The following is a 14,606-nucleotide window of genomic DNA, read 5'->3' on the forward strand; positions in this document are numbered from 1 at the left end:
CACGAACCTTGCAGAACTTCGCAATCTCTTTAAAAGGCAGGATCCCAAAAGGAGCCAAGATACATTCCCATCACATCTTGATAAATGTAAACCTGGAAACGAGTGCAATGGGAGAAATAAAAAGAAAAACCTCAAAACTGTTTGAACGAGCTGTCCCCGTGTGTATGGCTGCTGTTTGAGGTTAATCAACACTCAAAAACTTCCACTTGCATTAAAGCTAGTAAAATAGAGATATTCGAACTGTATCATCAGCTGTAATTGCACTTTCTCAGAATTACATCTTGCATATTCATCAACAAAATGCAAAACCCTTTGTAATTCACAGTACATATTGCAACATGTCAAGACCACCAACTCCTTCATTTGACAAAATATAAATCCTCGTATTTCAATCTTTCCTGCTGTAGGCTAACACCAAACTAATGTTGTTTTTAATTTTTGCATCGAAATCACAAATGCAAAGAAACAAAAGAGAGGAGCAGCTTAGTTAAACTGTACCGCAGTACGTGAATTCACGATATATTATTGAGAAGCCGTAATTGCCTGTGAGCTCATCAGAAAATCATTCGTAAAGCACAGATCAGCTCTTCCAGCTTTGTGCGCTCTGACAAAGCAGTTCCTGCTTCTCACGAGCTGTTTGCTTAGTGTTTGCATTTGCATTGAGTATTCCTCCAAACAGCTCCTTCAGTTTTTGCTCCAAAACGCTCTTCAAACATTCCTCCATTATTTCTTCAAAAACATTCCTTAAAAACCAATACAACCACCTGCTCCTGAAAAAAAAACACGACATCATTCATTAAGTTGTGCAAAATGTGACCACATCCAACAAGGTTGTCAAGCCATGGAGTTTATAGTTGTCAAGAAGATAAAGATAAAGAAATTTCAACGATTGTGGGGAAACAAAGAGCTTCTGCTGAACTTTGCGTCAGAAACAAAAGCACCTTCTCTTCCTCACTCCCCCAACCAAGCACACAATATCTTAAAGAATGCCTAAACCCCATAGCAAGGAGAAGAGTTCCATTCCTGGACCGATTTTGACACTGGACCCTTATTCACTGAATCCATCAGCCCCTTATTCTAGTCCAAGGGACATAGCTCTGAGATGGGCATTGTGTGGAGGACTTCGTCCAACAGCTGAAGAGCACGGTGCAGATGGATCTCGATCCAGCAGGGTGTTTGCTTGATGTTATGTCGTGGGTAGTCAGGACCCCATCCCTTCACAAAGCTCATGCGAAGAATGCAGAGTCGACGGAGGTCGTCCACACCAATACCTGCTGCTGCCGACAGACCTTAACCAAAGGCACACATTCGAATGTTCAAAACATTTGTGATTTCAAGTGAAGGCTTCACAAAGAATGAACCAATAAATGAAGAAGAATAGTAAATAGAAGAGGTAAAAGCAGAGGGGGTAGAAGAAGATGCTGAAGAAGGATCAAATGTCTTTGAAGGATAAGATGAAGCAATATTATTGTCTAAACAACTTTTTAAAAAGCTACATTTTTGAATGTCAGTCTTAGTAATTAATATGAACCTGAAGTATAAAGCTGGTTCAAATTTCACCTGTGATTTTGTATTTAATTAAAAAAACAACTGTTTGTGGAGAATAAATATTGAGTGAATTTGTTGCTACCATGTTGGTGCTTTGGCTCTACTGTACCAATAATGACATGTTTCCTGCTTTAATGGATGTGCTGAAAATCAATATTATGGCAGGTGAGGTAACAAAGAGTGAAGAACAGTGAATGATGATGATTGCCATATTAGAGCAATTTTGGGGGCAATAATTTTTGGAGGAATGAGGCTCACACTGACTACGTGCACATCCTAAAGAATTCTCCACTGAAGGGAATAGTAAAGAATCCTTTACGATGTTACAAGTGCATTCAAAGTTTGGTAACACCTTGAAAAGCAATGAAAGTATCATCTATAATACTACGAGAAAGTTCAGAAAACACCTTAAACTGCACAGTCTTGAGAAAAAGGACATGTGAAGGGTCTTTTCAATTCTCGCTTTATGTTTCCGAGCACAACATATATTTCCTATGAGCAACCATTTTGTCTGAATCTTGATATTCCCCAACAACAAAGCGGCAAATGTGATTGACCAAGATTGCGTAAAATGGTGTAATATTTTGTCCATGTACTGATAAACTGGAGGATTTTGTAAGTGACAACACGGCGATTCTACAGTGCTCAAGTATATAATTAAATTGAAATAAATAAAATTAAAGGCTGTATAATTGTTTTTTCCGAAAGTTTACCGCTATTGACACGCCATCTTTTACACCACCTGATTTAACACGTTAAATTAGTTATTCATGCCTGGTGTTTGTGTCCTATATGACGTTACTAAAACAATTAGTTTCCTATTTGGAGCGATTTATCTTGTTTGACTGCCAGATAGGGAGACAGAGTAAAACCATTTGCATACTCCCCTGTGCACATGTGCTATAGGGACGTGATTCAGTGCAGTTTGCCAAATTCAGAGCCAAAGTACTGCTAAACTGCAGGTTTGTGTTCTGATTAATGTTCCGATTCATGGTCCGATTCATGTTCGATGGTGTTCAACATAAAATTCCCACTAAAATTGAGTATTTCCTCGATTATATCTGGACTGACATTTGTAGACAGACAGACCAATAGCTTAACCCCGTTTTCGCTTCATTTCGCTTCATGGTAATAATTATTGACAACTCCTTCATCTTGCCAGAGAGCTCATCGTGCACATGCGCATTTGCCACAAATTTTGCTGTATAACAAAGCCACACTAAAAACTTGCAGTTCTCAATGAAATATATTTTAAAAAGATAAAATAGAGCTACTTTCAGTGAACCGAGTACATTGACGTATGACGCACACGTCACGTGGAGCAGAGAAGTCCAGACATAAATCCATCACAGATGTAAATCCATAAACCAAATGCTGCACAACTATTTTTCATACATGTATTTATGACAGTTTATTTTTGATTGGGAACCGAACCATATATCTTCTATTTTGTATTCTCCATGCCATATTGCTACATCAGCGATTGTTTCACGTGTGCAAACAAATTGTGTACTATATCTGCCTGAACGTTGACTTTTGACAAACATTTTAATGAAAAAAAAAAATCAATCACTACCAACTGTATATTGTGTAATCATTTGGCGAGAGTCATTTTGGTAAGTATCTTTTGATGAGTCATTTTTTGTTCAGTTACATTATCTCTAATCTGTTTCCAAAAAATACAACCATGCTATTTCAGCTATGTAATTGCCAGTTCCCAATTTGATCAGCATTTATCATGACAATAAGGCCCAAGCACAAACACTACAAAGAGTTGGCCTTCACCTGGAAAAACATGCTTTTCCATGGACATCTGTGAGTCAATTTAACATGGACAACATAATTTCACGGCATCCGTTACTATGGTGGTCCACACACTATTATGTAATCAATTCTTGCAAAATACAATCTCCTGCATAAGTACCGCAGCCTACTCGGAAGGCAACACTTGACAAAACATTCAGGTCAACATGGTAGGTTGTCTTTCAAAAGGAAAATTGGATTCAGAGGCTGCTAATCATTATTTTCTAGAAATCTCACTTGTACTTTTCAAGTAATTTGAGGTCAAGAAGGTTCAATACTCATTTTGTTGATTTTATATTTTACAGGATCTAAGGCTCGTAGTGTAGCTGCCACACATACAAACCTCACACACATGGACATCTTATTATAATCTTATTATAATAGAGCAAACGTATATGGTTTTGTCGTTATTATGTTTATATGCGACGAAAACGTCTTCTTCTTCTTCAATTAAAATTCACACCCCCTTAATTAACCCTCTTAATTACGTTTAGACTGCTGAGACCCCTCAGACCTTTGACGAACCTTTAATTCCCCCAAGATCCTTAAGACCACCAAGACCCCTGAAGACCAAAAATACCCTTGAAGACCCCAAAGACACTGAAGACTCAAAACACCCCGAAGACCCAAAACACCCCGAAGACCCAAAACACCCTGAAGACCCAAAATACCCTGAACACCCCAAAGACACAAAAGACCCTAAAGACCCAAAATACCCTGAAGACCCAAAACATTCTGAAGACCCAAAACACCCTGAAAACCACAAAGACCCTGAAGACCCCAAAGACCCCAAAGACCCAAAACACCACAAAGACCCAAAATACACTTAAAGGCCCAGATGATCTAAAAGACCCTGAAGACCCAAATGGCATCAAAGATCCAAAAGACCCCGAAGCCCCAAAACACCCCAAAGCTCCAAAAGACCCCAAAGACTCAAAAATACCAAAATACCCTTAAACACCCAGAGGAACCAAAAGACCATTCAGACCCAAACGCCCCTGAAGACACCGAAGACCCCAAATAACCTGAAGACCCAAAAGACACGGAAGGCCCAAAATACCCTTGAAGGCCTGAGGATCAAAAATACCCTGAAGACCCAAATGTCCCTGAAGACCCAAAATACCCCAAAGACCCAAAAGACCCCGAAGACCCAAAACACGCCAAAGACCCAAAACACCATGAAGACCCAAAAGACCCCAAAATACCCCAAAGACCCTGAAGACCCAAAACACCATGAAGACTCAAAAGACACCAAAATGGTCAAAGATGCCTATCCCTCTGAAACGACGTGGTGAGGCGCGCGGAGCACGCCGAGTGATGCTAGACTTATTATAATAGAGCAAACGTATATGGTTATATCGTTATGTTTATATGTGACAAAACGTCTTCTTCTTCTTCTTCAAATAAAATGAACACCCTCTTAACTAACCCTCTTAATTACGTTTAGACTGCTGAGACCCCTCAGACCTTTGACGACCCTTTAATTCCCCCAAGACCCTGAAGACCACCTAGACCCCGAAAGACCCAAAATACCACTTCAAAACACCGCTAATTGACTTCCGCTTCTGGTTTTGCCGGCGAGGTTACGTTTTTTCCAAGATCTCCATGCTATCTAACACTATCAAAGTTAGGTAATTGGTCCCGTTTGTATTTTTGTCAAAGCTGTATTTTTATTTTACGGTGTGTGTACCTACTGTGTGTCTCTCGGTAGACCTCGGTGTAACCTGTATAAAATCGTCGTTCATTTCCTGCCACGTATTTGAGGCGTGGTATTTTAAGTTTCCTGCCTTGAGGCCTTGTTGTCTTCTGTGTTGTCTTCTCTCAGCAGTCGTTTGTGGTCCATTTACTTTCGTTAGCTCTGCTTTTCCCAGTCTTCTTTTCACCCCATATTTCCCCGAACATCTTACTCTTTGTTTAAAATATTAATAAAATAAATAAATAAAAATTCCTTCTTTGGTCTTGCTCGTTCGTTCGTTCTTCGACCATTTGTTTCTCCCCCATTTCCCCAGATAGTTTTCAAGGTTTAGTTTTAAAATGTTTAAACTTTCCCTTGAAGTGCTGTATTCTGTCGTATATTATAACTGCACATCGGATTTTTATGTGAAAAAATAAAAAATATTTTTTCACATAAAACGGCTTTTTTGCGCGCAAAAAAAATATTTTGCTATTTTCGGAGAAAAAAAGAATTTCGCCCTTTTTCGGGAAAAATAAAATAAAATGCCCTTTTTGGTCGAAAATGTCTGGCAACGCTAAAAAAAATTGGGGAATTTTTCGAAATTTTAAACTGCGATCGATCTCAAAAACAAAACGTTGCGTCCACTTGCGTGCGTTGCGTCCCCAGCGTGTACAGCAGTGAGGCGGTGTACTACAGTGAGAGAGTGAACACAAAGTGTGAACAAGTCTCCTATCAAGATGAGTGCTGCTCTTCGTGACAAGTGGCTGAAGGAATTCAACGCTGGCGGCGATGGGGCCACCTTCAAGTACGTGTCGAGTGACACGGCTTTCTGTCGAGCTTGTGAAAAGACTTTCCGGGCGAAGCAGAAGTCTGAGCTGGCCCAACATGTCCGAGGAGACCGCCACAAGAGCAACTTGGCCTTGAAGAAGAAGAGGACGGTCACGCATGCCACCATGGAGGACTTTGGTGGCGGAAAGAGGCACAAGTGCGACGTCGTGGCTCAGGAGCTGTGCCAGGCCATGCTGGCCGCTGGCATCCCATGGTCGAATTTGGAAAACCCTGCCCTCCGGTCGTTCCTGGAGAAGCACATCACTCTCCAGATCCCCGATGAAAGCTGGATTCGAAAGCACTACCTCGACAAGTGCTACGACGAGGCCTTGGCGGGGATCCGTGCCGACCTCGGACAGCAGCCCATCTGGCTGTCCGTCGACGAGACGACCGATTCGGCAGGTCGATATGTGGCCAACATCATCGCGGGACGCTTGTCCAAGGAGGGGTACTTTCGTCCCCACCTCGTCCAGTGCATGTTTCTGGAGAAGACCAACTCCGGGGAGATCGTGCGCGCAGTCAATGACACGCTGCGCTATCTTTGGCCTGATTTCAAGCCGGAGTGCCTCAAGGTCCTCGTCAGCGACGCCGCGGCCTATATGATCAAGGCCGGCCATGCCCTGAAGGAACTCTTCCCGGACTTGCTGCATGTGACTTGCATTGCCCACGCGCTCCACCGTGTCTGCGAGACAGTCCGAGAAATGTTCAAGGATGTCAACGACCTGATTGCCACGACGAAGAAGGTGTTTGTCAAAGCCCCGTCGCGTGTTGTCCTTTGGAAGGAGCAGCAGCCCAATCTTTCTCTCCCCCCGGAGCCCATTCTGACTCGGTGGGGGACGTGGATCGACGCCGCGGTGTTTTACGCCGAGCACTTCGAGGCCGTCAAGGACATTGTGGACCAGCTGAACGATGACGACGCGATGCCAATCCGGAGTGCCAAGGACCTGTTCGGAAAGGCGGACATCAAGCTCAGTTTGGTCTTCTTAAATGCCCACGTGTCGTTCATCCCGAAGATCCTTAAGCAGCTGGAGGAGGCCGGCATGGAGCTGGCCAAGGCCTTCCAGCTCCTTGATCAGGCCAATGAGGAGCTCGAAAAGATCCGAGGCTGCCGTAAGGAGATCCTGCTCACCAAGTTCAAGGCGGTGCTGCAGCGTAATCCCGACATTGGTGTGCTGAGGACAGTGGCTTTGATCCTGGATGGAGATCAGCACGGATCTGAGGTTGGTGTGCCGGCTGGAGTCAAGCTTGCCGACATCCCCCTCTTGAGGTACTGCCCCATCATCAGCGTCGACGTGGAAAGGTCCTTCTCCGTCTACAGAAACGTCCTCACCGACCGCCGACACCGCCTCACCAAGGAGAACATTACCAAGATAATGATTTCAAACACCTACTTTAACCATTCCTAAAAGGGTCTTGTCAATTTCTTCTAGTCCTCTACTTATCAAACAATGCGGTTGCAATAAAGGTACCTGAACGTCATTTTTTACCTGTTTACTAGCCCAGAGTGCTTAATGTTGTGCAGGAAAAAGCTTACCATTTTTTGTTCTTTTTTTGACTGATTTCTGAAAAACTTGGTAATAATAAAAAATGAATAAAACGGGGGAAAAAAATATTTCGGGATTTTTTGACATTAAAAAAAAAAAATTTCCGCTTTTCAAAACATAAAAGGCCTATTTTCTTAACATAAAAATCCGTAGTCTAATTATAACACATTTTTCTTCTTCTTCTTCTTTAAAAGGTTGCTTTCGACCTGCTCACCAAATCTGTTCATGTCAAATAAAAATTTCATCTGTTACAGTTCTTCCTTCCTACATTCCCTAAACTCACCTGCATTCCACCCCTTCTCCAATGTTTTCAAACGGATCTCTGACTCGAAAATCACAAGAAACTCATTTTGCAATAAATGTTCGTTTTCCATTAATCGTCCATCACTTTCTAAAATCCAAACTCACCCCTCCCTCCTAATCTCCCCCAACACCCATCCCTTTCAAATCTCCCCCCTTGCCCCTTCCCTCCTAAACTCCCCCCTCACCCCTCCCCTCCTAAACTCCCCCTCACCCCTCCCCTCCTAAACTCCCCCCTCACCCCTCCCCTCCTAAACTCCCCCCTCCCCTCCTAAACTCCCCCTCCCCTCCTAAACTCCCCCTCCCCTCCTAAACTCCCCCCTCACCCCTCCCCTCCTAAACTACACCCTCATCCCTCCCCTCCTTAACTCTCCCCACGCCACTCCCCTCCTAAACTCCTTCTCGCCCCTCCCCTCCTAAACTCCCTCCTCACCCCTCCCCCCCCAAACTCCCACACTCATCCCTCCTCTTCAAATCTTCCCCACCCTCTTTTTTTCTCCAATTCTCCCCTCTCACCCCTCCTCCTCAAAGCGTCCTCCCTGCTTCTTCTCCCTTCCAACTCTCACCTCCATCTCCCCCAATTTTCTCCCTCCTCGCTCCCCCCCCCCCCCCCCCCCCTCAAACAACACCTCACTGTGCCTCACCCAATCACCATCAAACCTTTTTCGTCCTCATCCTTCCCTTTCCCCTAGCTATTCTGAAATCTCAGACACACTATCAAAAGCTACCTCCTCCTCCTCTGCCTCATCTTACCCAACCCCTCCCCCACCCCCTGTTCTGTATCCGATTCTCCCCCTTCCTCTTCATTAACGGTATGGACCTAAAACATCCGGGGCCTTCACTCAAACTTGACTGATCTCTCCATACAGGTTGCTTCTGACAAACCAGACTTGATCTGCTTCACAGAAACTTTCCTCCTTCATGATGTCTCTGATTCCTTAATATCTCCCTGGTTATTCCCTCCTCTGGTATTATAGACCTGAGCTTCATCCTGGAGGTGGGGTTGCTATCTTTATCAAAAACTCTCTTCCTCACTCTCCCTGCAATTCCCTCTCTCCACCTCACCCCCAGGAGTACCTCTGGCTACGGTTTCACCTTCACTCCCACCTTTTGTTCATATGTCTGTTGTACCGTCCACCAAACAGTGATGATTCCATCTACATCTCGTTGTCTGATAACATTGGACCAACTTCTATCGACTCATCCCAACTCTCTCTTCCTCATATGTGGTGATTCCAATTGTCATCATGCCAGCTGGCTGTGTGTGGGTACCTCTCTCACCAGCCATGGCTCCTCAGCAAAGGACTTCTGCGACTCATTGGGACTGACACAATCTGTCAATTTCCTGACCCGGATCCCAGTCAATGGAGCATCTTCTCTTCTAGACTTGGTTATGACTAACTTCCCTGCAAATATCTGCTGCTCTTCTTCTGCTCCAATCTGTTCATCTGATCATGTGCTTGTTGAAATGGACATCTCGCTGGCCAATCTCAGAGAGCCTCCTCAGCGTCGACTAGTCTTGAATTTCACTCAGGCCAACTGGCACAGTCTTCAAGCAGCCATAAATCATCTGGACTGATCTCCCATCTCTACTGCCACTGACATCAACTCATCCTGGGAATGCTTCCAAAGTAAATTGCTCTCTCTCTCTCATGCACAGATTTATCCCATCTCGTCTTCAGTTATCATACCCTTCCTCCCATCCATGGTACACGGAATCTTGTGGTGAGGCAGTTGCCCTGAAACAACATGCCTTCGTCTCATGGAAGGCAAATCCAACGGAAGGAAATCTCATTTCCTTTCACAAAGCCAAAAACACATGTGTGTCCACCCTCAGAGGAGCCAGGAAACAATATCTCTCGACTCTCAAGACAGAACTCTCAAACATGTCTCCCTCTTCCAAATCCTGGTGGTGTCTGGTCAAATCTGTTTCTGGTGTTTGTTCCCCTGATATCCCCTCCCTTACCTCAAACGGTGACACAGATGACTCCGCACGTGAAAAAGCTGAATGCCTCAACTCTGTTTGCCTCAAAAGGTAGTGTCCAAAACCCGTCCCTCTCTGTACCCACCGCACCCAGTCGTACCCAGCTGCTCCTGGACTCTGTGTCCTTCTCTCCTGACAAGGTGGAGAAGTTTCTGTCAATCCTCAACTCTGATTCTGCAACTGGACCTGACGGCATCAGCCCATGGGTCCTAAAATCCTGCTCTGCCGCTCTTTCACTCCCTCTCTCTGTTCTCTTCACCCCCTCGTTTGCTCAAGGTAATCTATCATCAGCTTGGAAATCAGCCAACATCACCGATTTACACAAAAAAGGTGCAAAAACAGATCCTTGCAACTACAGACCAATCAGCCTTCTCCCAATTATCAGCAAAGTCATGGAATCCATCATTGCTTCGGATATCAAATCTTTCCTCTTCTCCAATGGCTTGATCTCTGATCATCAATTTGGTTTCAGACCAGGTCACTCTTCTCTGGACATGCTGCTTCTGCTGTCTCAACAATGGATGGAGGTCCACAATGCCAAACAGGAAAATAGAGCTCCCTTGACATATCACGTGCCTTCAATACGGTCTGGCACCCCGCTCTACTCACCAAACTTTCCTCCTATGGTATCCATGGAAATCTCCATGCATAGCTTGCGGACATCCTCTCTAGTCATAGTCAACGTGTGGCCCTGAATGGGTTTCTCTCATCTGCCCTCCCTCTTCAGGCTGGAGTTCCCCAAGGCAGTGTTCTGGGCCCTGTGCTTTTTCTGGTCTTCATCAATGATCTCTCTGACTCTCTTGAAAATCCTCTCTATCTCTTTGCTGATGACTCCACTCTCTGCTGGTCCATTCCTTATCCCTCAGATCGGCAGTCTGCAGCCGCCTCACTCTCTGCAGACCTGGACAAAATCACAGACTGGTCAAACAAGTGGAACATGTCTTTCAATCCTAACAAATCTCACACTCTTACTATGTCTCTCCGAAAAGACCGACTGGACAACCCTCCCATATACTTTCTGAACAATCCTCTGCAAGAAGTTCTGTCACTCAAGCTTTTGGGTCTCACTATCTGCCATGATCTTTCCTGGGAAAATCACATTTCCAATCTGGCATCCTCCGTCATGCGAAGTCCTTCCTTGGCACACCTGAGCTCCTCACCACATGCAAGGCTTTCATCCGCAGCTCAATGGAATACTGTTCTCCCCTCTGGGCCGGTGCTCCTGCCTCACACCTAGCTCGGCTTCACACTGTTCAAACCAAAGCTTTCATAATAATTGGAATCTCCTGCGATGAAGCTAACTCCAAGGGCCTTTAACTTATTCACCGCAGACAGGTTGGTGGTCTTTCTGTCTTCTACCGACTCCTCTCCAGCCTTGCACCCCCAGTTCTCTCTGGGCTCTGTCCCTCAAATATTCCTACAGGTCGCACAAGATCTGCCTGCAACCCTCCTATGGTTAAACTGCCAAAATCAAGACTCTCTGCTCACCTTCACTCCTTCATTCCTCTTTTCTCTCGCCTCTGCAACAAACTCCCTCACTCTCTTCAGTCCCACTCCTCCCTCCAGGTCTTCAAAACAGCTGTCCACCACCATCTCTTATCTTCCCCCATCCAAAACCTTGATCTTTTCTACCCCCACTAATTTCACCCCAGATCCACATTTTTGAAATACCAACTTCTTTCCTGGAAGTCCTTGCAGTGTCCTTGTGTTTTATACTTCTCCCCCCCCCCCCCCCCACCCCTTCCCACACCTCCTCCCCCCAAGCACTCTCCCTCCCACAGATCTCCCGATGTCCCTGCTCTCAAATGTTGTGTTTGTGTGCTTCCCCTTCTCTCCCCATCTTGTCTACCGCTCCCCTTATTATTTGTTTTATGTGTCTGTTTGATTTTTTGTGTGATAAATGTTGGCTCTTTCACGAGCCTCGATCTTGTATACAAAAAAAAAAAACACGAAAAAAAATCTCTTATCTTCCCCCATCCAAAACCTTGAGCTCCTCTACCCCATTTAGTTCACCCGAGATCCACTTTTTTTTGAAATACAGATTTCTTTCTTTCCTGGAAGTTCTAGCAGTATCCATGTGTTTTATACCTCTCACACCCCCCCCCCCACCCTAGCCCCCTGCCTTCCCATGCCTCCTCCCCCCAAGCCCTCCCCCTCCCACGGATCTTCCGTTGTCCCTGTTCTCTGCTGTTGTACTTGTGTGCTGACCTTTCTCTCCCCATCTTGTCTCCCGCTCCCTTTATTGTATATTTTGTGTGTCCGTTTTTTTTTGTGTGTGTGATTGATATTAGCTCTCACACGAGCCTCGATCTTGAATACAAAAAAAAGCACAAAAAAAACACCCCGAAGACCCAAAAGACCTGGAAAACTCAAAAGACCCTTAAATACCCCGAAGAACCAAAATACCCCAAAGATTCTTAAAGACTCAAAGGAAACAAACGACCCTTAAGACCCAAAAGCCCCTGAAGACACCGAAGACACAAAATGCCCCAAAGATTCTGAAGACTCAAAGCACCCCAAAGACCCAAAAGACCCCGAAGACCCAAAACAGCCTGAAGACCCAAAAGACCTGGAAGACCCAAAAGCCCCTGAAGACACCGAAGACACAAAATACCCCAAAGACTCAGAAGACCCAAAACACCCCAAGGACCCACAATACCCTTACAGGCCCAGAGGATCAAAAAGACCCTGAATACCCAAATGGCCTCGAAGACCCAAAACACCATGAAGACTCAAAAGATCCAAAAGATACCAAAATAGTCAAAGATGCCTATATCCCTCTGAAACGACGTGTGGTGAGGTGCGCGGAACGCGCCGAGTCACGCTAGCACAATCAATACAGGAGACAACATGAGACTGTTAGACGAGACAAATACAGCTACTGAGTTTGGGGTAAGTGTCGTCATCTCCTGGGGCACTCTGGATATCAGCAACGTCACAGCAATGGTGCATCCATTTCTATCACATTTCCTAATGACTCAACAGGGCAGCGGGGCATCTCTCTGACTTGAAATTACTCGAATAGTTCAAACTACGTAGGTGTGCCTTTATCCAATACAAACATGAACCCCTATATTTAGCGATATACAGACTTGGCATTTAATATGGAATATATATTTTTTCTTGACTTGGGTTTACTTTCTTAACTCAGTATATCAATCTGGTGAGTTTCTTTTACACTTTGGTGATTTATTTGTTAAAAGAACCATGTCACTGATTGTCTGTCGCAGCAAGAAGTCAACAACAGGATTATATCACAGGTGGCGTGGCAAAATGTACGGACAGGTGCATTTGATGATTGGCTTCACAGTCGGGTATACAAGGGTTGTTGCGTTCTGTATTAGTGGAAAACAACTGCTGCACGTCTCCAAAAGTTATTGCCGCTTCCTCTGGAGATGGTCCGTCAACTCGACAATGTTGTTTGTCATGGAGTGGTGGCTTTACGAAATTACAGCATGAAACAGCGTGCTATTGTTCGGCAGTATGGAATCACTCAAGGTCAGGTGTCAAAGATCCTGAAACGAAATGCTCAGAGGGGTGTCCCTACTCCAATACCGAGGCCAGGACCTCCCCACAGAACCACAAGAAGGGATGATCGCCAGCTGCACCTGTTAGTCCGCAATGGCCGTACCAAGTCAGCTAATCAGCTTAGGGCTGAGTGGCAGCAACTGACAAATGTGCCTGCATCCAGAAGGCTAGTCAACCAACGACTGGTTCCAGCAGGCTATCGTGCCAGGCATCCCCTGAGAAAGCCACGCCTGACCAGACAACACAGCCAGCGCCGATTGCAGTGGGCCAGAAAGCACCGTCAATGGCAGCCAGGGAACTGGAATCACGTGATCTTCAGTGACGAGTCTACATTTCTGGTCTATCGTCAAGATGGCCGCGTCCGAGTGCGCAGACAAGTGCATGAAGCCTACAACAAAGATTGTATAGTGCCAAGAGTCAAAGCTGGAGGTGGTGGGGTGACAGTTTGGGCTGCTTTTCATGCAGGGGGCAAAACTGACCTGGTTGTTCTGAATGGAAACCTGAACCAGTTCAAGTACAGGGCCATTCTGGAAGAAACATTGCTTCCATTTGCTCGTGCAGCCTTTCGAGGAAACTTTGTCTTCCAAGATGACAATGCACGGCCTCATCATGCTCGCATGATCCAACACTTTCTTGCTGACTGTGGTGTCGAGCATATGGAGTGGCCTGCCCTGTCCCTGGATATGAATCCGATAGAGAACTTGTGGGCAGAATTAACGCGTCAAATCGACCACTTGGACCAGCAGCCGACCTCTGTGCGTGAATTGCATAAGGCTATTGTCACTGCATGGCAAGCGATTCCTGTCCAAACCTTGGCAAATCTCGTGAACAGCATGCCTCAACGTGTACGTGGTCTCCTGAATGCTCGTGGGGGTTACACAAAGTACTGAACTGTAATTTTAGTCCGTAATCCCAGTCGTAATTTAACTTTTGTTTTTGTTGCGGTTTTGAAATAAAGGGTAATTTCCCCTCTTAGTTAGTTACACCACAACATGTAGCCTCACGATAGTTGTTATTTCTTCGTAAATGTAGGCGTAGCCCTTTCCTGTGTTTAGTTTTGCGTTGAGTAGGCTAGTGAGATTAGGTGTTCTTATGGCGCTTTGGTTTTGGTTTAGCGCTGAAATACCACATGGCAGGCCTGAACAAGTCGACCGAGGCCGAAGGAAGGCGGGATAGGAGGAGCCATCGGTAAGCACGAGCCGCCAATCAGGGCTCGAGGGGAGTGGCTAACCACGACGACCAGAGGCGGGGTTTGGAACATTCGAGTCTGGCCGGGGCGGGGCCATATAACCCTGTTCCGAGCCCCCCCCAGGGCAATTTGCAGAATACGGCAGATGAGATGCCCAAAGTGACAAAACCACCCGGGACATGAAAAAAAATGGGGGAGGACATTGGG

The 14,606-nt window shown here is 45.4% G+C and overlaps 1 pseudogene across 1 annotated transcript in view; it reads right to left on the reverse strand.

Moving 5' to 3' along the window:
- Positions 1 to 238: 238 nt before the first annotated feature.
- The window catches only part of LOC137415373 (mothers against decapentaplegic homolog 4-like), a 136,934-nt pseudogene continuing 122,566 nt past the window's right edge, over positions 239 to 14,606 (reverse strand). Inside the window, exon 13 of the transcript XR_013624198.1 lies at positions 239 to 1,289. The product of XR_013624198.1 is annotated as a mothers against decapentaplegic homolog 4-like (transcript). The remainder of the gene's footprint in view (positions 1,290 to 14,606) is intronic.

The sequence above is a fragment of the Myxine glutinosa genome, chromosome 7, assembly GCF_964187855.1.
Source record: "Myxine glutinosa chromosome 7, kmMyxGlut1.1, whole genome shotgun sequence".
NCBI classification, from domain to species: domain Eukaryota; kingdom Metazoa; phylum Chordata; class Myxini; order Myxiniformes; family Myxinidae; genus Myxine; species Myxine glutinosa.